At 38.0% G+C, this 27,781-nt stretch overlaps 1 pseudogene; it reads right to left on the reverse strand.

Annotated features, from left to right (window-relative positions):
• Window positions 1–25,485, reverse strand: LOC149557947 (uncharacterized; annotated as a pseudogene).
• Window positions 25,486–27,781: the final 2,296 nt, after the last annotated feature.

Consider the following 27,781-nt stretch of genomic DNA (forward strand, 5'->3'; position numbering starts at 1 on the left):
TAAAATAAAAGACAATAGCCTGGCACCATGTGAACTCTACATAAATCTAGATGGGTTGTTAAAGGGGGCCCCATAATTTGTTGCAGGCTATTTTTTATTATTATAATATTCTTGTAGCCATTCACTAATCAATTGGACCTCTTGTCTTTTGAGCTCAACCGACCAATCTGGATCTTTACTAGTTGAAAAATGGAAATCAACATGATGGGCACCTATCAACACATAAGCTGAATTATTCTGTTTCAGAGAAATTAATAACTTACATTAAATTTTGGGACACATCTACCTTTTACAGTGACCAGTGCAATAAGGCTCTCTGATATATTCTTTAGTACTCTGCAAAGAAGGATATAGAACAAAACATAGGTCAGAAGTAATGAGAACATATTTCCACAATCTATGATAATCATGGGGTGTGATTCGAAACCTTAATGCTAAAAAACTTTACATAATCAAATCAAAGAGTGATTATCAACATTTGATAAGTCAGAAGTACCCATCAAATGAATCCAACTGGAGCCTGAAATTGAGTTCTAATAAAACCCTAACAAAATAGAATGTCAAATGTTTTTTCACTTAAGCTTACCCTCCACCACTCCATGGATCAACCAATCCATTAGAAAAGATGATGTTTCTTAAAAAGTTTTTCAGAACAAAGCTTATATCCTGCAACATATATAATCCAATTATGTATTAGACTATTAGAGTTTTCGAGTCTTGACTATTGCTACTAATTAATGTAATCAGGTTTTTACCATCCATTAGAACTACAAATCAGATTTTTGGAATTCGATTGTGTACTAGTTTTTTACATCAATGTGTCACACACAGTGATCAATCCATCATCACTGTGTGTGATCCAAAACATTGATGTTAAAAATTCATACACAATCGAATTCCAGAAATCTGATTTGTAGTGCTACTACTAAGTTTTGCAACTTCGTTGTGTTTTTTGTTTTGACTGACTTACATGACCACCAAATTCCGTGGTTATCCAGTGTGGCCTTGGCTTCACCCCATACTGCTTTTCACAATCATGTTCATATGAAGGGTAATCAAAACTGGTAGGTGGAAATATTCCATTGACTAAAGAATTCATTGGCATCACAATTTCTGTATAGGCCTGTAATGAATCTAAGGGTTTATGAATGTTAGGTAACCCTAATCAGTTGTGTGATTGAGATTTGTAAGTGAAACGATTATGTACCAATTTCACCATTATGAAAAATAACTACATAGATACTTATGACTTTTAACCTGCCAACCCCATCCACCGAGACCATGGGGATCACTGTCATGCTCCATTTCAAAGCAAGTTTCAGTATTTGAATAGTTGTAATATATGCTTGCAGCAGCAGATACTCTAGACAGTGTGTCAGTGCCTTGAGGAAAGTTGTCTATAATTTTACACATCTAGATGAATAAACATAAATAGATAAAACTCAAATATAAAATATGGAACCATCTGAAAAGCAGGCTTTGTACATAAAAGAATATAAGACATGAACAAAAATTATGAAGCAGCAAAAGTGAAGCTTGAAAAGTTGAGAAACGCAAAGCTATTTCTAGCTGTTTGAAGTTTCTAAACAATAAGGGAGAAAATTTCCACAATCCATAGATAATCTTAGAATTTTTTTGGATTCAATTGTATCACAACATTTCGGATCACACTCTGCGATGCATCATCATGATGAATAATAGAGATCGAAAGAAGTGATGATGGACCACAGAGTGTGCTTCGAAACATGGATGTAAAAAATAGTGACACTATTGAATCTAGAAACATTCTATGGTTTCTAAATAGATCAATAATGAGTCATATCAAAAGATTACCGCTGTTACAGGGTAAGCTGGTAGTGGCATCAGAAAGGTAGCCTCCGTTGGGTAATTGGTCATTGCAGTGTAAATGAATGCCTCATCTAGCTAGTCTCTTATAGGATCTACACTTTTGAGATCTCTGTAGAGCATAAAGCATTCATTTTACTTACTTAGTATGGGAAAAGATATGTAGGAAGTAAAAAAAAAAAAAAAGACCTTTTCCTCACTTGAAATTATTTGATTCTTCTAATAATATGGAAGGGGTATTTACTTGCAAGTTCTGAAAGTTCTGCTAATCTTCTGAAGACCCCCTTCTTCTCTAGACAGAGACTATAGATCATTCCATGACTCTCTGATCACTTTGAAGCAGCTCTGGCTTGCTTCCTGCAATGAGAGAATCCATAGTTTTTATTATTCTAAATCACATACAAGAGCACATATTTACTAGAATATATGCAGTAAATATGTACCCAACCTTGAAATTGTTTGAAATAATGTCATAGAAAGTGTTTTCTAGCACAATATTATCAAAATGTAGGATAGGAGAAGATGATGCCACAACTCCAATGGCTAGATGGGGATGCTTCAAACGGAACCAAGATGCCAAGACTGCAAAAAGAATAAAAAAAATGCAATCATGGAATGTAGAAAGCCATAAACAAAATGCAATCATGGAATGTGGATTCTAACAGTAAGAAAATGACTTGATCTAAATAAATATTTAATATGATTTTTATTAGGCTCAGATGAACTCACTTCCACAATAGGAGCCACCAAATACTACAACGGGTGAGGCCTCAGCTGATAGATTTTTCTTCAATTCAATGACAAAAGTGGCATAATCAGCTAAGGCTTGCTGACAATTGAGATATCCCAATGTCTCAGGGCCCTAAAAAGAGTTACTCCTATTTCCAAATGACATTAAATTTCCATAGAACCGATGTTGGAGAAAAAAGCAAACATGATTCAGTTAAGAGAAAACAAAATTTTACAATTCATAGCAAATCTTTGAATGTTTCTGGATTCAATTGTGTCACTATTTTCTGCATCACCATTTTAGATCACACTCTGTGATCTTCATCAAGATGAATGATAGAGAATAAAATAAGTGACACTATTTTTTTTGTTCTCTATCATTCATTCTGATGCTAAATCAGAGTGTGATCTGAAATGAGGTGTTGATGCTGAAAACAGTGACACAATGTTATCCGAAAACATTCAAACTAAACAAATATTGTAAAACAAGTTAGGTAAATCTGACTGTTCCTCATCTCATAAGTTCATAACAGAGTTGAAACCTCTCTTTCTAAGAAAAAATAACTTTGAGGTTTTTATCATCCTTAATCTGTGTTTGAATTTTATGAAAAAATAGAGGGCATCCAAGGAAAACAATAAAATTATTCTAAGCTCTTTGGATTATTCCAAGGATTATGCTAAAAAATCAAATAAGCATGCATTCAATTCCATGACAAAGTACCTTCCTATAAATTTGCTAAAATCAAATTCACAACTTTGAAAGATTAGGTGATACATTTTTGCACGCCTGGTGAGAACCCGCATTTGGGTCACTACAATCAAGTTTTTTGTGTTTTTTATGTTAAACTAACCAAAATGACATTTTGTGCTTGTGGGTGTGTGTGGGCGGTTTGCTAATATTTTTTATAAGTACATAGGGAATTCATTGGAAATGGTGCTCCCAACCATACAATCGGTTTTCACTTTGAAGCACTTCTAAACATAGTTTGTTTGCGATCCCACCATCGCAGGAATGTGAACCTATGACTGTAGGATTGCAGCCAAAGAACAGCGGGAACACAAACCTATGAAAGTGAGTTTGTTGTTTGCCACTAACCCTCATCAGCATGTGTCCTAAAATAGCCCCAACATCCCCACCAACATTCTTACTGCAGGAATGTTAGCATTTACTTGCAGGATCACTATATAACACCTACGAAAACATGTCATCCTATTAGTCAAACCTCCAAACAAGAATTTTCCTATTGCTAGTCCAACCTACTGATGCACCCTTCCATGGGAACACTACTACAAGTATCTGTGGGCTCACATTTTTTTGGGATTGCTCTGTGATATTTTATCCCACGACCCATTTTTCCTCCATTTTTCACCAGTCTCTGTAAATCAATCCCGTGACCTTTGACCACATTCTCGCGCCTGCGGAATTGCTATGTGTACCTGTGGGTTTGCAATGTTAATTTATTTGCTGTAAATTCTAACATTTTTCTATTGCAAGTATTTTGACTAATTGGTTTCTTTCAAATTTTATCACCATAACTGTGTTTCAAGGTTTAAAATTGAACAAATCCCACATTTCCATGGAATGAATGACTAAGTCTTTTAGCCTTTTAAAAAAAAAATTATTGGAATGCTTGAATAGCCTAAGTAAATAATACATTCTCGAATGACAAGCGCTTAAAATTGAAGCAATGCGATGAACACTTTGTTTACGGTGCAAATGAACATTATGTGTGAACACTTCAACTTTGGTGCTTAAAATTAACTTCATACAATCTTGAATTCTCTAAAGTGGAAATTTTATTATTCCCTCCTCTTTAAAGCTTTCACACTCAATTTCTCTTTGTTGATGACATTGTTAAGTTGGAAAGAACCTTTGAATGTTAACCACATGTGTCTTCAAGTCATAAAATAGTGCATCTCAAAGTGTCCAAATAGAAATGAACTGAGTGTCTTGCGTGTTCTAAGATTGTGCCCTCTAGCACATATTTGTCTTCTCTATTTCTTGCATCTTAAGACCTTAAAATATGTGACACATGTACCAAAAGATGTTAGCAAGATTATCTGCAACAACCTAGGACTGCTTCTAGCTAGTTCATCCACCTCTGGGAAGCGCTTCCCCTTTGGTGAGAAGCTCAAACTAGTAAAAAGTTTGGCCGGTATATAAATGAGGGGAAAGGTAAACTTTCTCGCTCTATCACCCAAGTTTGGGCGGTGTGTTTTTGGGGGTAGCCTGAGGTGGAAATACTTTCCCATGATTTCAGCATGTCCGGAATAGATTCTTAAATCGATCACATATGTAACAACCATTTGGTGAGATGCCACAGACCCATTTACAACTCTCTTAGTCAAAGTTTCTCGATATTTATTCATGGTATGTTCATTCACTATGCAAGGGAGACAACATCCCTCAAGATTACTCACCATTGTGCTCCTTTGGTAGAGGCATAAGGCCACTTGGGTTTCATCTCTAAGAGTCATTGTTCCCGCAGAAGGGGAACTTCTATTTGCCATGCGTTGAAGATTCTTTGATGTGTATCATTTCTCGATTGACTCTTGTATCAACTTACCTCTTCAATTAGAGGGGCATATTAAACTAGAATAAGGAGGCACCAAGTTGTGGGCCTTTGAATAGCATATTGCAACCAAAAAATTTGACTTTAGGGATAAAGAGTATGTTTGAATTGTCTTATTTATGCTCAAAACCCATGAAATTTTTTTTTAAAACATATACAATTCTATGGTTATTATCAAATTCTTTTACTAAAGAGGTCATTTGTTTTTCTTTCTCAAAGTTGCTTTATCCTTTGAGAAATGTTTGCTCATAAATCCCTCATATTAGAAGAATCCCATCTTTGTTATTTTAGAAAGCAGTTGTTAGCAAGTCCATTCACAACAATTTTTGTCTCATTGGTTCAACTTTCCATTTTTGTCCAAAATTATACTTGTTCCCTCAAAACAAAAAACCACTAAACAAGTCCTAGTTACAAACCCTTTTGTCCTTTTTCAAAATATCCTTGTTACCTATCCTACTTGACCAAAAATAACACATATTGTCTTTGAAAGACCCCATCTTTTCATATACAAGCAGTTGTTAGCAAGTCCATTCGCAACAACATTTTGTTTCTTTGGTTTATCCTTACCTTGTTCAAAACTATACTTATTGTCTCAAAACCTCACTACCCAGCAAAATCCAGTTTCAAACAAACCCTTTTTCCATTAATCCAAAAGTTTGTCCTTTTTCAAAATATCCTTGTTACTTACCCTATTTGACCGAAAATAACACATTTTTCTTCAAAATAGGTACTCCTTACTTCTTGACCAAAGGATTGTTAGCAAGTTCATTTGCAACAAAACCTAAAAGTCTAGTTTGCCCCACTTCACTACTTTATCATTTCTAAAAACTTAGCTATCCCTCAATCGATTTATGATCCCAACCCAAGGTCAAAAGGTATACTTAGCATAGTCACTACCTATAAAACCCCACAATTGTGATTGAATCTCTTAGGGTTATCTCATGTCAGGCCAACCCAAGGCTAAGTTCAAAAAGGCTAAACTTCCACAAATGCTAGTTTATAAGGAAATAGATGTAGAACACAAAAAAAATACCTCCAACCCAAGGATTTACAAACTAGACCAAATTGAGAAAGACGGCACAAACATCACATTACAAACTGAGTGGGATTATAAAATTTAGAACCTAATGCTTCGATGAGCTGTCAACCATAGCCTATCAACAACTCTAGTGTTACACACTCTAATTAGGTTTTTCTTTTTCCACACACACTTGTGCACTTATTTCCTCATAGGTTTAGTCTTTCATATAGGAGCCACTCCCCCATACAAGCATTTAAATTAGGATCACCTCCTCCCATTCTTGCATCAACCTTAGGTTTTCAAAAAATCCTCCACATGCATCATTAAGACCTAGTACCTTCCACCATTTACTCACTTACTTAGAAACATTTAGCATCACTTCTTTAAAAAAAATTTTTCCATGAAAATAGTTTCTATCCATCTCATCATCATAGTTATCCTTGAAACTAAGCATTTTCTTAGATAGGCTCTCACTTTTGTCCCGCATTACCTTGAGCCAAAGGTTGGGTTACATACTTGATCCTCCTTTATCTCTCAAGAAAGAAGACATTTGGCTACCTTAGGATTTGATACCACCACATCTTTCAAGATCACATTTAAGGGAAACATAGTCTCCTTCATTTAGTATCATATCATTTAGGTTCCTGTGGTATTGTTAAGCACTCTTGTACCTACTTTTGTTCGCATCTCAGGAAACTAGTCCACCCTAGTCACACTTAGGAAAATCCCTTCATCAAATACATTTAGCATCATCCTTCTTGCATTCCATCCTTAGGAAAATCAGCATTCCATGCCACCTACCACATGTTTTAGTAAGAACACACAGAAAAAGAAGGATATGGATCTTAGTCATAACAATAGTGTAGCCCGGGCTGAGCCCTACCCCATAGTTTTCATGACACCACCAGATCCTCCACCACAACTCTCTGAAGAAATAGGTTCTTCTAAAGATATTGATGCTTTCATGAACCAACCTGGCCATGCAACCATTGTTAATGCCATCATAGATAGAAATAAGGAAACCATTTTGGCAAATTTCCTAAGGGACAATGTTGGTGCCTTTGAGTTTCGATGCCCACCACCTCCTCACATTATGGATCCTACACATCCCCTATTTGGTAGACCCATTTGATTATTTCTCCTCACCTAACAGTGGATACCAACCACCACTAACAAAACCTATAGACCTGAATATACCCTCAACCCAGGTGACTACTCCCATTCCATGAAACACCCACCCCACTCTCACTCGACCCTTAGTACATACTACATTTCAAAAAACTCCAAATGCATCTGCTTCCATCACTCATCTCCCTACTTCACAAAATCATCCTTTTGCATCTAGCAACACTATATTTTCCCTTCCATCTCACAACACATCTAGTCTAATTACCACTAGAATGCCACCACTAGGGTCAAATACCTTATCTTCCATCCCACCCAACATCACTATCAATCCTTTTGTTACTAGCCAAAATACTTTGACCTCATTTCCTTTAGGACCTTGGGGTGTTACTATGGCACAAGGCCCTACCACTAGCCTCCCCTTAAACACTACATCCATGTCCTTGCCTCAGACACTTTCATCCCTCACTTCACAAAGCTATTCTCTACCACCCCTCACCAACTATTTTTCTATGCCACCCTTAGGCAATAGCCAAATCATCCCTCCACTCCAATTCCCTATTGTGAGTACTTTTCCTCATATCAATTACCTTGCCCCTGTTAATACTCAATTGCTCTCTCAAGTAGGAGCACAACCAACATATATTGGAAAAACTATACATTCCTAGAGCATGGCCTAAGCATTACTAGTGCTACCACCCTTTCAGCCACAATCATCACATCAACAATATGCTCAAGTATCTACACAAAATTATCTAGTGGGGCAACAACCTCATACTTACTAGCCCCATCCATAGTCTACCCAACAGATGTAGCAATATGCACAAACTACATTCCAACAACCCATGGAATCCATCCCACCAGTTGCACAACCTATTTTTCCAAAAACACCATATGAAAGTCAGGGTTTTCCATACCAATCTTTAGCATCTATTATGTATCCCACACTGGGGGTACATGGACCAGAGGCATGTGCTCCCCCACCTATAAATTCTAAATGAGAGGAAATGAAAAATGCTCTCAAGGTCCTCAAAGATGAGACAGATTCCAAAACTTTTAAATTTGAAAATGATTGCCCATATCCATTTGACAAAACCATCACAATGATACCATTTCCTAAACACTTTGAGATCCCCAAGTTTGATAAATTTAGGGGGGAAAGTGATCTAGTCACGCATGTCAAAGAATTATAAGAATTCTATATGCATTGCCAAGAAGTGGCCTATAATGATGTATTTCTCATGCGACTTTTTCCAAAAAGCTTAGGAGGACCAGCCCTAGAGTGGTTTTGTTGTATCCCCCAAGGTACCATTAAAACCTTCGCAGATCTTTTTGTAGCCTTTGTGGCTCAATATGCTCATCTTGTCAAAATTGAGTTATCTGTAGTAGAATTAGTTCATACCAAGCAAAAAGGAGGAGAAAGCCTTGCTGAATACTTACAATGTTGGAAAACCCTCACAACTAAGATCTCATGTACCATCCCAAAATATCACCTTGTCAAAATGTTCATAAATAATGCACATCCTAGTCTTGCCCATCACATAGTTATGAACTATTTGCAAACATATAAAGACATTAAGAAAAAAGGGATGGGACTTGAACAAGGGCTCATCAAAGATGGTGTCATCAAAATTTACAAAGAAAACACCCAAGACTGAGGCCCAAGAAATGAGAAAATATGGTATAGATGGCATCACCAATACCTAACATGTTCATATCATTAGGGCAACTGCCAACAACCCCACCACATTTTGTCAACAACAACATTATCAGCAACAACCCTCTATATATCAGTAACCACCTATGTAGAACAATCAACAAGTACCTACCCATCACAATCAAACTAATGCCATCACACTTTCAACCAAACCTAAACCATGTGTTCAGAGACAACCATGCACATACACCCCATTGGGGGAGCCCTTTGATGCAATATTTGAAAAACTAGCCAAGGATAATCTCGTTCGATATCCACAGACACAACCCTTGGAACCTAATTAGTCTTGAGCATCCTGGTATAAGGATAATGAGTTCTACAAATTCCATCATGTCAAAGGACATACCACCCTTAAGTGCATGCAAGTCAAAGATTATGTCCAAGACTTTATTGACCAGAAAGAGATCACAGTGGGGGCACAAGCTTCACCCAATGCAAGGTTGATGATATATCAAAACGCCTTTCCTCCTCATAACACAAACATAGGAAAAGTACCTACAAACACCCCTATCAACAAACCAAATAATGCTCAAAATAAACAAGGCAATAACCGAGATAAGTGTCAAAACTATACCTCAACATATTTGGACTATGGGAGTCTTATCAGATGCATATCACAAGTTGATTCATCTATCAATGTTATAAACATCAAAGGCCCAGCTACCCAATGTGCAGTTACTACTCGTCGAGCTCACCTAAATATAGTGGGCCTTCCTATGTCTGCACCATCAAGACCACCTCCATCTATAACACCTTCATCAAGATCACCGTCATTAGGACCACAGTATAATATCTTGGAACACCTTGGAAACACGCCAGCTCAAATTTCCATTCTAGATCTCTTATGAACAAGCCGACTTTATTAAGAGATCCTCGATAGTGCTCTTCATGAGTCAGGCATCCCCGCTGACATAAATGCCACTAAGTTTTGCAACTTGGTTGCCCATCTTTCCACATCATGTGCTTTATCCTTCAAAACAACTAACATCCGAGTAGTTGAACCCAATCATATCCTTCCACTTTGCATAAGTATCATGGTTTCTAACTTTGAGGTCAAAAGGGTCATGATAGATAATGGATTGACTTTAAATCTATGTACTTTAAAATTTATCAAATAGGAAGGATACACTGAGGCATATATCATTAATGAAGTAATCACTATCAAAGCATATGACAACATGGAGCACACCACTGAAGGAACCATCTTGCTTCCTCTCAGAGTCGGCCCAACCACTCAAGAAATAGTTTGCCACATAGTTGACCTTAACCTTCTATACAACATCCTCCTTGGCCACCCATGGATTCATGCCATGGAGGCCGTTTCATCAACATATCATCAGTGTGTCAAATTTATGCATAATGGCACTGAGATAACCATCCATGCAGATCTTGAAGCCTTTGCTTATTGCAATTCAGTTGAAGCTTCATACACCAATCATTGTCCTGGAATCAAAATTGGCCACACCACAGCTAGTTCCTTTAGCACTTGCCATGATCCAGATACCATTTTAGCCTCCACTCTTTCCATGATTAAGATCAACTACTAAGGATGTGATGAATACAATCTCCCAAATTCTTTTTTTGTTGGCGCTCTACCACTTGGTTTGCATACTCAAGGGCACCCAACACATCAAAGGCCAAAGCTAGATACCACCTCTCAACTCAGACAGATGGGCCCTACCACATTCATCACCAATGGTATCCTTGATGGCATGAAAGCTGCTCTAGATATTAACACATGGCTATACAAAGAGCCACCTCCAAAGAGTGAAGAGTTTCTTGATCACCTTAAACAAAAGTACCCATGGTCATATTGCGTAGCCACTGAACAATGGGATTATCAAGGAGGTGGTCTAGGAAGTCTGGAATCAAGTATTTGGTAGCCTAAAAAGAAAAAGTAGGGCTTAGGCTATGGACTTGCTATAAATAGGGGCACTATGAAAGAAGGCCATGCCTTCATGAACATCCAAAACAATCTCATTGAGGTCGAAGACATTCCTAAGGAAGTAGAAAAGAAATCCTACTATGATAATTTCCTTGATGAGATTATCTTAGGAGCATCTGTGCTCTGCCAATTTTCCCTAAATCTTATAGACCTACCACTCACTCACCCTGAACTCACTGATTGGGACCAACCAAGTGTTGTCCATGTTGAAAAATTCTCTACTGAGAACACACTCCTTAAATTCATGGGGGCAGAAAAACAACATAAATGACCACCACTACCATCAACATATGTGTCCAAACTAGATCTAGCCGATTACTTTGCGGAGGAGGAAGTCTCTAGTGGCAAAATTGAACTGAAAAATGAAACAAAAAAGAAAAATATCCTCAGGTGAAAACTCCTATGGGGCACCATTGGATGACTCAAAAAATGAAATAAAAATAAAGGATGTATCTAACGGTAAAAACCTCTCCAAGGCACCTGAAGATGGAGATTTCATCCTTCCCCCATAGGAGCACACACCTCCCATATCTTCAGTCTTGACAGAGGAAACAAGACCAGTCAATATCAATCTAACTAAAATACCACATATCACATATATCATGACCTCTCTACCACCTAAGTAGGTAGATCTTCTCATTCAAGTCCTCTATGAAAATGTTGGTTGTTTTGCATGGTCCTATCAAGACATGTCGAGGTTGGACCCAAATTTAATAGTGCATAACTTGGTCATGGATCCAAATGCCAAACATGTCAAGAAAAATCTCTTTAAGATGCACCCCAAAGTTGTTCTATTGGTTAAAGTAGAGCTAGAAAAATTGCTAGAAGAAAAAATCATTCTCCCAATTGATTATTCTGAATGGATTTCCAACATGGTACTTGTTACAAAACCTTTTGGTGATATTAGAATTTTCACAGACTTCAAAGATCTCAACAAAGCTTGTCTAAAGGATGATTTCCCATTACCCAATATAGACATGATTGTTGATCTTACCACAGGCTATGAGCTCTTATCACTCATGGATGGTTTCTTTGAATACAACTAGATTTAGATAGCAAAAAAATACCAACATAAGATGACATTTACCACACCTCGGGGAACATTCTATGATAACATGATGCCATTTGGGCCAAAGAAAGTTGGGGCAACATATCAGCATGCCATGATGGTCATCTTCCATGACCTAATTCATAAGACTCTTGAGGATTATGTAGATGATATTTTAGTCAAATTTCTTAATGCCCTTGATTACTTATCTCATCTCGAGGAAGTGTTTGATCGATTGGCTAAATATTGTTTCATGCTCAATCCTAAGAAGTGTGTCTTTGGTTTTACCTCAAGAAAGCTCCTGGGATTTATTGTATCACAACATAGTATTGAGATTGATCCTAAAAAGGTCAAGGCCATCATGGATATGGCTCCTCCTAAGACACTCAAGAACCTTTGTTCTCTTTAGGGGAAACTTCAATCAGTCAAAGAATTCATCTCCCAGCTCGCTTATAAATGTCAACCATTTACACATCTACTCAAAAAGGGTCAGAACTTTATATGGGACCCCGATTGCCAATGCAACTTTGAGCTCATCAAGCAATACTTGGCTAACCCACCTATTTTGGTTCCTCCAGTTGTAGGGTGTCTATTCATATTATACATTACAACTACTCCCATAGTGCTAGGTGCTCTTCTAGCACAACTTGATGATACATGAAAGGAAAGGGCTATTAACTAACATTAGTCATACCCTAGTGGGATATGAGCTCAATTACACACCAATGGAAAAGGCTTTCTTAGTTGTGGTATTTGCCACTTAGAATTTGTGTCATTACATGTTGAGCCACACTGTACAACTAATCTCCAAAATTGATCCATTAAAATACATGTTATCTTGCACAGTACTCATAGGGTGCCTAGCTAAATGGGTCATGCTTCTCAGTGAATTTAACATCCAATATGTTGATAGAAAGGCTATCAAAGGCCAAGCTATTGCAGATCACTTGGTAGATGCACCCTTGTTTGCAGACCACCCTCTCATTATGGAATTCCTAGATGAACACCTCTATTTTATCAAAGAACAACTATCCTAGAAATTATACTTTTATGGATCCTACACATCTCATGGCTCTGATGCTGACATACTCTTTGTCACACCTCAAGGATATTACATTCCTAATTCTTTCAAAGTATAGTTTCAGTGTACCAATAATATTTTAGAGTATGAGGCCCTTATTGCATGGCTCAAAATAACCATTGAATGGAATATCAGAGAGCTACATGTCTACGGTGATTCTCAACTTATCATCAAACAAGCCCTAAATGAATATTGGACCAAGGATGACAAGCTACTACCTTAAAAGGAGTTGGTTGATCAATTAAAGGAACATTTTACTTAACTCCAATTCACACAGATGCCTAGACTACAAAATAAGCTAGTAGATTCCATGGCCACTATTGGTTCCCTTTTGGAAATACCACATGAGGCTACACAGTATGAATTCTTGGTCGAACAGCTACATGAGCTCGCATATGAGAATGATGAGTCAACATGGGTATTCATCTTGGTTGAACCCCAATCCCTTGGTACCATGAATTCATACCTACCTACTAAATGGTATCATATCTCCCCATCTCATACAAACCCAATGCCAAAACCTTATTCACAGAGCTTCCTGTTATACTATCATCACCCAAACCCTATATCATCATGGTTATCATGATACTCTCTCTCGATGTCTAGACCAAAATGAGGTTGCAATGGCTCTTGAGGAGGTACATGTTGGAATTTGTGGTGCTCACATGAGCAAGATAGTTCTAGCTAAGAAAATCCTTTGAGTTGGGTATTATTGGCCTACTCTAGAGCAGGATGCATGTGAATTTGTGAAATGATGTTTACCCTGTAAACAACATGCTAATCTCATCTAAGCCCTAGCTTAAGATTTTCAACCTATCACACCACCATGGCCTTTTTCCTGTTGGGGGTTTGACCTTATTGGTGTTATCACACCTCTCTCTTCAAAAGGACACAAGTGGATAATCACCACTACCGATTATTTCACTAAGTGGGTCAAAGAAGTTCCCCTTGTCACTACCATAGGAGTTCAAGTGTCAAAATTTATCCTATATCATATCATATGTCATTTGGCATCCCAACCACCATTTTTACTAACTATGGAGCTAATTTTGAAAATCTCAATATTTGAGGAATTGTGCACTTCCCTTCATATCCATCACTATTTTTCTAGCTTGTACTTCCCACAAGGTAATGGTCAGACAAAGGCAACTAATAAAACCCTACTTAAAATCCTAAAGAAAGTTTTCAATGATTTCAGTTTTGATTGGCATTTACAAATCAATCCTACCCTATGGGCATACCACACCTCATTCAGTACATCCACTAGCACAAGCCCATACTCCTTGGTTTATGGCGTTGAAGCAGTATTACCTATTGAGGTTGAACTCCCATCCCTTCACATTTTTTTATGGGGCTAGATATCAGATGAAGATTATAGAGTGGCTTGACTGACTTAGCTTGATTTACTTGATGAAAAAAGGAAACAAGCCTATGACCACCTCATGGTGTACCAAAATCACCTCAAGAGAAATTTCAACCAAAAGGTCCATCGATGCCACTTTCAAGAAGGAGACATGGTTTGGACCTTATGTGGTCACAACATCTTTTGGCTCAGGGGCCTATCAACTATCTACACTTGAAGGTGAAGTCCTGAATGATCCTACCAACATCATTCACCTTAAGAAATTCTATACCTAAAAGAAAAAATCTTAGTAGAAAAAAAGGTAAAGAAAAACAAGCATCCAATGGTGAAAAATTCTCAATTCAAGTGCCTTGGATAGGTACCCTAGTGAAAACCTAGCAATTAGACACCAGGTGCACTTATCCTTTTTATTATCTATCAATGATGTGCATCAACCCCATCACCACTCCATATCTCATCACCCATCTCCTCATTTTTTCAAGGTGTCCCTTGTAGTTTCACTTTCATACCCCCAAACCAACCACATCATTTTCTTTCTGTCTCCACCACTTTGCAACACCCCACCTAGATCCTGTATTATAGCTCTTGTTAGTATATCTACCCTACCATTATACTCTACCCCATGTATCATATCAGATGTACCCTACCATTGTACTCGACCACATGTCTCCTCTCAAGTATGTCTTATCCTTGTACTTTACATATTCTATTAGGTGTAACTTATCCTTTTTATCACTCCTATGTATTATATCTTTGTGACAACAATAATGACATATATACCATATCCTTGTAACAATATTTGTATCCTACATACCATATCCTTGTACCAATGACAATATCCTATGTATCATAATCTTGTACATACTATAGTATCTTAATCCTTGTAACAATAGTTGTGCTTTACATATCACGCCCCTATAATAGTAACTATATTACAACAATGCTACCCCCTCATCCTGAGCTTTCCCCCTTCGTACATATACCCATTACTATATTTTTTCATATGTTCTAGTCCCCATTCATTGTATAGTCATGGTTGTACATATTCTTCAAGTCTCATTGTGGCACCTTGTGTCCCTCGCCTGTCGTCTGTGGAAATAAATGTCCCTTTTTTTCAGTATCCTAAACATCCTATCATTAAATTCCTTTCCAAATGTTTCTTCCTTAATTTTCAACCCATCAATATCTAATCCTCCTGATCTCTTTAGCAAAAGGTGACTTTTTTGAACATTTTTTCTTTCTTCTAATCTTTGATTTTTGTATTTTTTGTGATTGATCACTTCCACGTGATTTTAGTTGTTCCCTCCTCAAGTTTTCCATGGTCTCTCATATCATGGTGTGTTTTGACTAGGGAAACTCAAAGGCCTGGTTTCAATCACAGTCTTTTTCTACTTGTGACTTAGTCAAATATCACCCTTGCATTTTTCAAACATGTTTTCATTTTTGTTCACGTGATGCACTTGGGCGATATCATTTGTTTGTGGATCACCTAGCATCATTCCCACACTAATCTCTCTAGGATCATGTGTGATGCTTGGGAAGTCCTTGCATGCTTGTTTGAGTTAGTCCTATGTAATATTGAGGAAAAGGCCTTGATGTTCTTAGTAACCTTGGCAGATCCCTAATATTCTTATATCAAATAAAGTGCTCACACTACATGGTGGTACTTCTTCGCAAAGTACCCCACTCTCAAGCTTCCCATACACCCCACATTTGTGTCCTAGCCACTCAACTTCCCTTCCCTATCATAACCCATGGTATCCTCTTCCTTTACATCACCTATCTCTCTTAGACTTCAGATTTTTCCACTGTCAGAATCCTTCGATTCAAATTCCTTATCAATCAAACATTGAATTATCTTCATTATCCTACTCTTACAGCTTCTCATCCCTTAGGCTAAGATTTCACCACCATCATGATGTGCTCCTTACCATAAGTCACTATCCTAGCTCTATGTTTACTATCCTCCTGACTATGAGTTTTTTGTTCAACTCATTTTCCAACATCTATTTTTGCCCTCGTAGTTTGGGCATGACATCTAGTGAATCTAATTCTTGAAATTTTGTATTCAACTCTTCAACCTTAGTGTACCTCTTTATTATTAACATTTAAAAAAAAAAATGTGTGTTTTTTCCCTCGTAGTTTGGGCATGACAACATCATACTCCTTAGAGTCAGTATCTCCTATGCTTTATGCTCATTTTGGTTTATCATAAATCATTAACCTAGTTCAAGTATTGGTTATCCGATCCCACCATCATAATTTGTCCTGTATCTAATTGTTACATCATCACCTATCTCTATTTGCTACCTCCTCACCTCCTTGCATTTAGCATGTTGTAAAATCATAGCTTGTGTTCATCTACCCCTTTATCATACTTTGCATCTTGCTTCTATCCTAGCATTAGATATTTCATCACATGTTAGATATTTTAGCTCACTTTGCATATGGTATCATCAAAACTTATCATAAAAATCATGTTCAATTGTAGTTTGTGTTCATTTCAGCTTATCATAGAGCTCACATTCATCTTTAGTTTCTGTTCATTTTAAATCAGTAGTTCATCTTTAGTTTGTGTTCTTGATAAATCTATAATTCATCTTTAGTTTCTGTTCTTTTTAAACCCATAATTCATCTTTAGTTTGTGTTCATTTTAAATTTGTAATTCATCTTTAGTTTGTGTTCTTTTTAAATCTATAATTCATCTTTAGCTTATGTTCATTTTAAATTTTTAATTCATCTTTAGTTTGTGTTCTTTTAAATATGTAATTCATCTTTATTTTGTGTTCATTTTGAACCTGTAATTCATCTTTAGTTTGTGTTCATTTTAAATCTGTAATTCATCTTTAGTTTGTGTTCTTTTTAAATCTGTAATTCATCTTTAGTTTGTGTTCATTTTAAATCTATAATTCATCTTTAGTTTGTGTTCATTTTAAATCTATAATTCATCTTTAGTTTGTGATCTTTTTAAATATGTAATTCATCCTTAGTTTGTGTTCATTTTAAATATGTAATTCATCTTTAGTTTATGTTCATTTTAAATTTGTGATTCATCTTTAGTACTATATCATCATCCTAAAATAGCATATCAATACTATCATAACAAATCACGTCATCAAAAATCACATCACAACACATTACATCTACACTATCATAGCCAATCACATCATCAAAATTATATCCAAGTAAATCACATCATATCAACATTATAATAGAAAATTGCATCCTGTGCTATAAAAAACAATCACATCTAGCGCTATCACAACCAATCTCATCCTCACAATCCATCCTATCTGTTGGTGTTTTATTTTGATGTTAACAGTACTAAAACTACTAGGCGAAAAAAGGCTTAGTACCTAGATATCAGTACATACACAACCTAAAGAATAGCCAATTCTCATTATCACTTGCATATGCAAAGTATTAGGGCCCAACTTCAACAAAACCTTAGACGGTTTTCTACTCTTTTGGCTCTGTAAAACCAGGGCGGGTGCACCCGGGGATGGTTCAAAGATGGAATAATTGTATGAAAATTATCCTTAGTTTCATTTTGATTCTCATCTCTAAATCCTCAAACATATAGGTAAATAACTGATAAACACATCCCTTGAACAGATATGGCCAAGAAATCTTCTATAGCTCTGCAGATGTTTCCAACAACAATGGCTAAATGAAGCTAAAACAATCTAGGTAGGCAAGTGCTGGCCAACTTTGAAAATCTTACAGGAAAGATAAATGGAAATTGATTTTATGATGTATTTTGAAAAAGCTAGTTATAATATACTTCTCTTTTGGCTGAAATACTTTCGATCAGTGCCTAATCCATTGGGAATTCAGAGTCAAGTAAATTCTTAGATCTAATTTGTTGCCTTGCAACAAATTTTCATTAGCAATTCTTACCAGAATTTATCATTCAAAAATCTTTATTAACACCCGAGCAACCTCATCACATTCATCAAAGCCTTTACTTAATCCATTGAATTAACATCAATAACAAATGGATGTACAGTCTTACTAAATTGCAATCAATTGCATAAGCTTTTACTCACACAACATCAAGGTATTTCAGTATTAAAAAGGAGACAAAATTCAGAGAAGAACAGATATGGGGAAAGTTCATAATTTGTATTCATTTCCTTTGAAAATGATACATCCTTTACAAAAGACCCAGAAAAATCTTCAGAGAAGAAGCACAGTTCTTTTTACATTCATCCATATCTCAGAAATTTTGACAGAAAAAGTATACTATAAATTTCTTTCCAAAAATGTTTGGACCAAAAACAGAACTAAGCATAATACTTAGTGAAAACCAAATTCGGACCCATCTTTAGCCTTGGGATCTCACTTAAATAATGTGAGATGCAACAAGCTTCAGGCTACAGTAGGTGACAGGTGTCCTTCTTTTGAAAAACAAAAAACAAGAATAACAGAAAGGTTGATTACAACAACACTTCTTGGCAGGTCCCTTTCTGTTATGCTTCTTGGTTATTATGATCTGCTCTCGCAATCATTCTTCATCTTCAGAGTACATACCCATAAGGTCTGCAAGTGATGTATCATCTTCTGTTACATGCAAAATTACTTTAACTTGGGGATTTTCTATGTCATCATTGCTGACTACAAGAGTAACTATTACTCTTACATCTTCCTCGTCATCGTCCCCTGACATCTGCTCACTAAACTGATCTTTCCATCTGTTGAAAGTATCATCATCTGGCCAATCAAAACTTAGGGTTTCTCTTTGTATCTTTATTAAAGAATTGGCATTTTCTTCTAAATCATCGAATTCTTTTCTTATATCAGCATAATACAATTGTATTTTTACCAGCTCTTCATTTGTCTTTGCCCAAAACCAATAGCCAGTCTCACTGATGATGTTTGTTATTCTGTTATCAAATAATTCATCCATTTCCTTTTTCCATTTGTCCTTTTTCTTTACTGTATCAATAGATTCTAAGGCACAAGGAAATAGGGTGAATTTTTTAGCAAGATATCTTGAAAAATAGAGTGTCAATTTCCTCTGTAAAGAATCTCTTTTATTTTCAAAATTATCTAATTGATTCAATAAATCAAAAATCCTCTCAACCTGATGATAAGGCATTTGAATTGTAGATATACAAATAATTGTAACATCATTATTCCTCTATCTCCACTTCTGTACAAGAGAATCTAGTCCATTCTTTTCTTTATTTAACTCATCTATGAGGGTTACAATCCTTGTCAACTGGTCATAAAAATTTGACCATTGTATTTTATCCCTCAAGTATGTCACACCCTGCCTCCATTTCTCTTCCTGCAGATTTCTAAATTCTATCTGCCACTCATGCAATTTTGTATTTTCTGCTTCAAATTCCTCTGCAGTATAGAATTGGGGTCTTTCAGGGGTGTCAGGTATCTCAATAATAGGGGTTAATCCCATGGATGACTGTGGGGGATATGCAATTCTTAATGTACTGGATTCTCCCACTTTTCTCTTTCCAAGTACCTTTTCTAATTGAGATACCCTGTTTTCTAACTCAATTCTCCTTTTTACCTCTTGATTATAGGCTTCCACCACTACTTCATATTTATTATGCATATCAATCATTTCCCTCTCTTCTCTTTCCATAGTAGCCAGGGAAAATTTAGAATAATCCACATTCATGTGGGCTGCCTGTACATTGGAAGTGTCAACAACTCTTCTTACAATGATACTCCCTGTCAATCCTGAATCATCAGGCTGTGATGAAGTAATTCTGGATCCTCTTCTCAGGGACCACATAACAAGGGCAGCTTGATCATTGCTGAATGCTGTACCCAAGAATTCCTCTTTATTTGGATCCTAGAGTCCTAAATTATTTGAAACAAAATTAAAAACTAATGCGTCAGCAATGTCCCAATTGGGCAATAATAAAACATTAGCATTTTTTACCATCTGTCTTCCCTCATCAGGGGTTATATTCTGGAACTCTTGAACCATTTGTTCCTTTATTAGATTTTGAATGGAGGTCTCATCCATTTCTGGATGTTCTGCTCTCATATTATTGCACCTTTGCTCAAAAATGTGCATGTTTACTCTCCACGCAAACTGATGGAAAGCCCTAGATCTTACAAAATTGTTATCAGACAAAAAATGTTGACTGGCTTGTTCCAAAATAGGGTCCAATTCCCTTCCTCTGAAATCTACTGTAGTTAATTCAAAACTTGGTACAGGGGGTTCCTGAGGGTTCCCTTCATCAATCTCTGCTTGTGTAACAAAAATTTCTCCTTGTGACCCCATTTGTTCGAATTGCTCATTGGTGAGCTGTTCTTCCTCAACTCTTATTGGGGTTTGAGAAGGTGAGCCACTTTCATCAGGGGATTCTTCCTCCCTTATTATTCTCCTTCTTTTGGGGGAAGGTTCAGGGGGTCTTTCTTCTAGGACAGTGCTAGAGGATCCAACAATCTGTTTTTCTTTATGCACAACGGGCACCTACTGTCGGACAATAGTATATCCTGTTTTCTTCCGTACCACCAGTGGACCTATTCCAATGTTGGGAGTGAAACCCAATTTTCTCATAATTTCTCTGGCTTTATCTAGAAAAGAATTAATAAAATGTTGTTTCTTCTCATTCATTACCTCCATTATCTCAGAGAAATTACTCATGAGCTTATGTATTTTATCTGCATTGTTTGCAGCATTACTAAGAGGACTGAAATTTTTATCAAAACAATTAATGAATTCCAAAACTTTTGAATAGACTCTCCATTTTTCTTTCTTTATTTCTTGCTCATGGAGAGAATATTCATTTCTTATTACATCTTCTGGAAAATAGAATTCATGCTGAACTGGACGCAGCTTGATTCTCAATCTAAGGGCAGAGTTAAAGAAACCTTCTGTATCACAAAAACGAGAGTGAGACACTGCCATTTTGTATTGATCCAAAAATTTATGAAGAAAGACCCACCCTTCTTTAGTTATCACAAACTGGTGGGCTATAGTACAAGTATGAAAAATTGATCCTGTCCCCCTTTTGTGCAAAAAGGCCTCCTCCACTCCTCCCAACTGCCACAAAAATTCAGCTATCCCTATCTTCAAGGGTACCTGATAGGGTAACACATGGGGTGTTCCTTTGAAACCATAGACCCTGATGACCGTTGAGACTGAATATGGGATAATATCTCCCCAATTATGTGAAACTTTTAGATTATGGGTTTTGTCCATAGGCCTGACAAGGTGCATTAATGCCTTAGGGATTATGGGATTATCACTCAATAAGAGGCACCTTAGTTTGGAGGCAAAGTGCCTATCAAATCTAACGAAGCTAGCATTTTCTGCTTCCCAGGTCATGTCTGCACTCCATAATTGGACTGGTAGTGCTTCCCCTTCTTGTTCCCTATTTAAAACCATTTCTTTACCAAAATAAGTGGCCCCTTTAAAAAGAAACATATGCATCAGTAAGGAATACTGACCCCAAACCTTTTCCACCTTACCCTGTGCAATCCCCACCAATCCATGATGGATCTCATTTGCCAAGTAAGATGCAAAATCAAAAATTATTTCCACACCAAAAGAAGAGATTTGGGTGATCATATACATGAAGCTCACCGGAATAAAGTCTTCTTCGCCCTCTCCGAAGACTCTGCACAGGGTCCTATATATCTCCACTTCCCTGGCATTAAAACATGATTTCTTGAAGGGCTCTTTAGAAGATGATGTTATGGTTGGGAGGCCTCCAATTCGGCCTATGTGGGCTTTCAATGCACCCTGTCTAACTACATCCCTCTTGGATATATATTCTTTTTCTAAATCTATCAGATTAATGGGCACATGATACATGGTGAGGGGTCCCAAACTGAAAACCTTCCTAATCTCCTCGGGACTGATGGTAACTAAAGCCTCACCATCTATTCTCCTCACTACCTTAGTGGCTTGGTCATAGTTTTTTGCTATGGCTTCAAGCAGGTCAAAATCCATAAACACGCTGGGGACAACAAGCTTCCCAAGATCAAAATTCCAAATGTTGGCATGAGGGGCATATAACTTTCTCTCTGCAAACCATTTCTTGAATAAACTCAAACCAGTTTGAGTAGTTTGAGCATCCCGGACCCAATTACCCTTATCATACAATCCATCAGCTACCCTAAGCCTAGGGTTGAGTGAGGTTAACCTCTTAACTTGCACCGTTTCTACAGTGGACTCAGGAAGTAACTCAAGCAAATCATCATGCACATTTCTATCCAGGTAGTTTGCTGCTCCTGTAAATCCCTTCTTAGGAGGCATCTTGGGCTATCCTTTTTAAAACTTAAAAGCTCACAAAGATGATGGCAGTTTTACTTACTTGAATTCTGTCTCAATTCTCCTCTGTATTCCTGCAAAATTTCAGTGAACAGATAACTTGACAATTTTTTATCAACCTTGGCACGCTTTTCTTTCAGTAATAGCTTCTGCACAAGAATGGCTTCAAATCTTTTCTCGCGTGAAATGAAACTGATGCAATCTCTCTGTATTATACTCTATTTTTTCTCACGGATGAAGCTTTCTTGTCTAATTAATACAGAGAGTGGCACTACATTTTTTATTTAAAACTGCGCTGTTGATCTTCAAAGATCCTACGATCATGCGGTACAAAGAGAACAACTAGGAGTTATACTTGCCATGTCAGTTATATTACCCAATGAGAGCTTGCCATGTACATAATTCTTTCTTTTGATGGCGCTTACCTTTAGACCCACTGACGACGGAGAACATGTGTTAGCATGTCGCTACTTCGTTATGCATAAAGAACAAGCACCTTGCCATAACGAGGCGGCGACAACCGTTGATCAGATCAAGAAATGATCGAAAGATACGCTACAGGGCTTCTTAAGAAAGAAGGCGGTGGGCCCATCTCGCTATGTCGTTGTAATTATCTTCCTTGCAACTCTTCATAACGAGATAGCGAGCTTCATTGATTCACTTCAAGCTGATGTTCCAAATTTCTTGTACATTTAGTCAGGTAGGTATTAATGAGAATCGGATCTCTGCATAGCTGGCACATGTCAAAATTTATCACAGTCATCTGTCATTACACGTCATCATAGATCTTGCCAATCTTTTACCATTTTACGGGGCCTCGCTAACTCGCTAATGGTGAAGCACCTCAATTTTCTGATAGCGAGGTAGTGAGCTTCGGCACTTTAAAGGATTTCGTGCCGAAAAATGCAAGGGGTACCCAGTAATTACTTCTGTTAATTAAAACTAATTCTGACAACTGTATTTATGACTGGTCATGCCACCTGGTGTAATTATGATATAAGCAAGATGCAATGTCATCATTTTTAGATTTTCACGTGGCCTCGCTACTTTGCTAACAGTGAAGTGCCTGAATTTTCCGATAGCGAGGTGGCGGAACTTCCGGAAAAATCAACATTCCGGCTCTGATGTCGGATATTCTAGTGGGTCCTTCTCCCCCTTTTTATGGCAAATTGCAAAGTGTACCTACACAATAAAGCAATTAATAAGCAAATCTCCGATCGCCGCACCTTCACTTCATGGTCCCACCGCTTAAAAACTCAACACTCGCTATCTCGCTATACTTAATGATCATGCAACTTTCAATAGCGAGGTAATGCCAGCGGTAGATCTAATCAGATCTGACGGTTGGGACAAATAGGAAGAAAAGTAACCCGGGAGAAAGGAGAAGAAAAACGAAAGCATATTCGCTTCTTTTGAAATTTGAAAATTTTGCGCCCGACCATTTATGAATAGGGATGAATATAGGGCTTATATGGTGAATATTTCTTATAGATGGTTTATCCAAAACCTTATACTTCACTTAGACATAGAACATTTGACTTTTCTATGGTTTAACTGAAAAATTTTTTACTGCAAAAAAAGTCAGACCAACACTATCCTACATCAAAAAATGTCAGCAATATCATATCTCTTATCAAACATCACATCCTGCATCAAAAAATGTTAGCAATATCATATCTCTTATCAAACATCACATCCTACATCACAAACCGTCAATAATACATATCTCTCATCAAATCTCACATCCTGCATATCAAATATATTAGTCTCTCATCTACATCTAAACATATGTAAAACTCACATCATAACCATACGAATGCAATCATAGGTCCATACATACATATCCCACCCCAAAGAATGATTTTCTTTGCATATATCTCTCAAAGAATAAATGAATACATACCCCCACTGAAAAATCCCATAGTTCATCAAAGTCCAAATATACAATATCCATATCATCCTCATGTCTCACCTTTGGCTTTGTCTTGTCCTATGACTCTGCCCTATGCACTGAGACCCACTTGTCTTCTGCAAGCCCTCTATGCTCCATCTGCTCCCCCCCTCTTTGCATACTTGTGTGGGTCATAGCTATCCTAACCATGTTGGCTATCTATAGTGCTCTATCTAGTCTACTAGGATTGTCACATGGTACCTCATCCAATAGAATCCTACTCTCTCTCTCAGATCCTCCACCTCTCCCCATAATCTCCTCAACTCCTCCATCCCTCCACCCACTGCCACCTACACTCTTAGGGTCACCACCTTCACCACCAGTTTGTCCCACTCCTATTGCATGGCATCCAGTCTCCCTTGTACAACCTACCTCTCCAAACTAACCACATCTAACCTTCCCTCCATCTGCCCCACCTCCATCTATAGTCTCCCCACCACTATCCCTACCCTATCCACCTGGCCCCGTGCCACATATCACTCCTTTCATAACTAATCTTGCTCTATCCTAAGTTGATCTCTCTCCTACTAAGTATCTCACAACAACTGGCTAGTGGCATCATGAGTCTATTGTGGTGATGTGTATCAGGTTGCCAGTCCATCATCCCCTCCCCCTATGGATGACCCACCTCCACCACCTACTACTGGCCTCTGTGGCCTCTGCTCCCCCTCCCCTATGGTCTCCTCTCCTCCACTATTCTCTTCCTTGCTCTCTTTGGCTCTGCCCCCCTCTCCTCTCCTTTCTCAAGCTATACCCCACTCTCCTCTTTCCTCCCTACCCTTCGCCTTGGGCACACTAGCCCCTCCTCCTGTGCCAAGGCCTTTGCCCATTATTGTAGCCCTCTTGCTATGTATCTCCCCTACCTAGCTACGTGGGCTAACTCCCCTGCCACCATGGCTTCCCTAGTCACCTGTGCCTGGCCTATCGGTCTTGGCCACTGGAACCAATCTCGGTACTCCTATGTGGAGCCCACATCTACCACCCCACCAAACCAATCCCACTACTATGGCTCTAACTCTAGCTAGGCTTGCAACAACCCCTTTCTCCACAATGCTAACTTGTACATCAACACTAGCTCACTAGTCACTCGCTGATACTAGTTCGGCTCTCCAGGAGCCACCTATCACCATCCAAACTATTGGAGGGGCCTATCTGGCTGGTATTTCTCAACAATGTACTCCTACCATCCAAAAATGAAGCATGGCGATATTGTATATGGAAGCTAATGTCCCTCCTCCATCCATGTCCCCAGACCCATATAGGGTCTCATTACAATTGTTGTAATCTATCAATCCTGACTCTCCAGTAGTCCACATCCTTTGTATGGTGATATGTCAATGGCTCCTCCTAGTTGTATGCCATTAGTGCCTCTACCTGCCTATCTCTCTAACCAATAGGCCTAAATACTACAATATGCTCCCAAGCCCATACTTGTAATAAGATGGGGAATTGTATATTCCTCCACTATTAGTTGGCTCCCTAATACACAATCTAGTGTAGATCTTGATACAACTCTGCTAGCATCAATGATCCCCAAGCTATTTGGACTCCAACATCCACTATTTGCATGATCACTACAATCAACACCAATGTCACTCCTGTCCCCCCTGTATCTGGGGCAATATACTTTGATACTAGCTCGCATACGTAGAAGTAAATCTGTCTCTCTAGGGCTACTCAATCCAAACACTCATCCAATGCAAATTGTCCCCTCCAAATTTGGAATGACATGTCTAGCCCTACCAATCCCTACACTACTACCTTTATAGCCATCTCTCTCATCACCACCATAGTAATCTAAAGATCTGGTATACATCCTTTAGTGTCACCATCATCTCTCCTATGGGTAGGTGGAAGGTGGTTGTCTCACTATGCCACTGGTCACACCAAGTTGTAATCATGGCCATATATGTACGCATGTGGGATAGCCTCACCAAGTATCCAAGACCAATGCCCTCAATCCTCACCCAATCTATTGCCATCAGCTAGTCTCCTGCATGTAGTATGGTTGCCTATCATTCACGTGACACCAATGCATCTAGCAACCACTGCACACCAGAAGCCAATCACACATTAGTATTGATTTCCATACTTTTCCTACCTTAGCTTTCTACACCTTATCTTACCAAAACCCCTATTTTTATGTGCTTTTTCCCTAAGCTCACGTTCTCATGAATGTGTTCCCACGAGCCCTAATCCTTGCAATCTTGCAGAGATATGTTCCCGCAGGATTGCTCCTTGACCTTTCCCACCCTCAACCCATTAGACCCACATTCCCACCTACATTCCTATGCAAGCTTACCCTAGCGATCCCATGGACCCATGTTCCCATGAGATCACATTTTCACTTTCTTTCCATGATCAACCCTCTCCCATTCCTACATTAACCTCATCCCTATCACAGGATTGTATCCCCGCAAATATATTCATGCTTTCCTTGGTGGGTACATGATTCCGCTTATGTACCCTCAATCTTGCATTATGTTTCTTTCCCAAATTTGTGATCTTGCCAAACCTACTTATCATGCCCTTTTTGTACCTACTCCTAGCTATTTTTGCAGGATTGCAATCCCACTGATCCCACTGGACCCACATCCACGGGATTGCACTTTCGTGTTTGCAAGAACACTCTAAGCTACTCAAAAATTAAAAATACTAGAAAGGTTTTCAACCCTACCAAACAATTGGGCATTCTTCGCACTCATACTTGCTGCACCACATCCAATTGATGCTTTGGTCATCTAATCATCACCATCATAAAGTTCAACTCAAAGCTTCTGACAACAATATCTCCTCATCCGTATTAAAACAAATAAATCCTTCTAACCCTCTTCTAGCCCCTTATAGGCCCCCTTGATGCCCTAGCTGCCTCTACAACTCCTCCAACAACCTCCTATTGCCCACTACCCCTCTTTTTGATATCATTTCTTCTCCTTTTTACCTATTTTTCCCTCTTCTATGTCCTCTTATCCCCCCTAGCTTATTGAAATTTTTTCAAGAAGTCATTGTGCCTCATTTTCTTTCCCCACCACCTTCTTGAGGGGGCATCACCTAGTCCATTCTCTCCTCTTCTACTCAAAACTGGGGCAACCATGTTGCTTTAAGTAGTATTCTTTGTGTTGTTTA

Source organism: Cupressus sempervirens, chromosome 5, assembly GCF_028749045.1.
Source record: "Cupressus sempervirens isolate cs-2001-9-10 chromosome 5, ASM2874904v1, whole genome shotgun sequence".
Classification (NCBI taxonomy): Eukaryota; Viridiplantae; Streptophyta; class Pinopsida; order Cupressales; family Cupressaceae; genus Cupressus; species Cupressus sempervirens.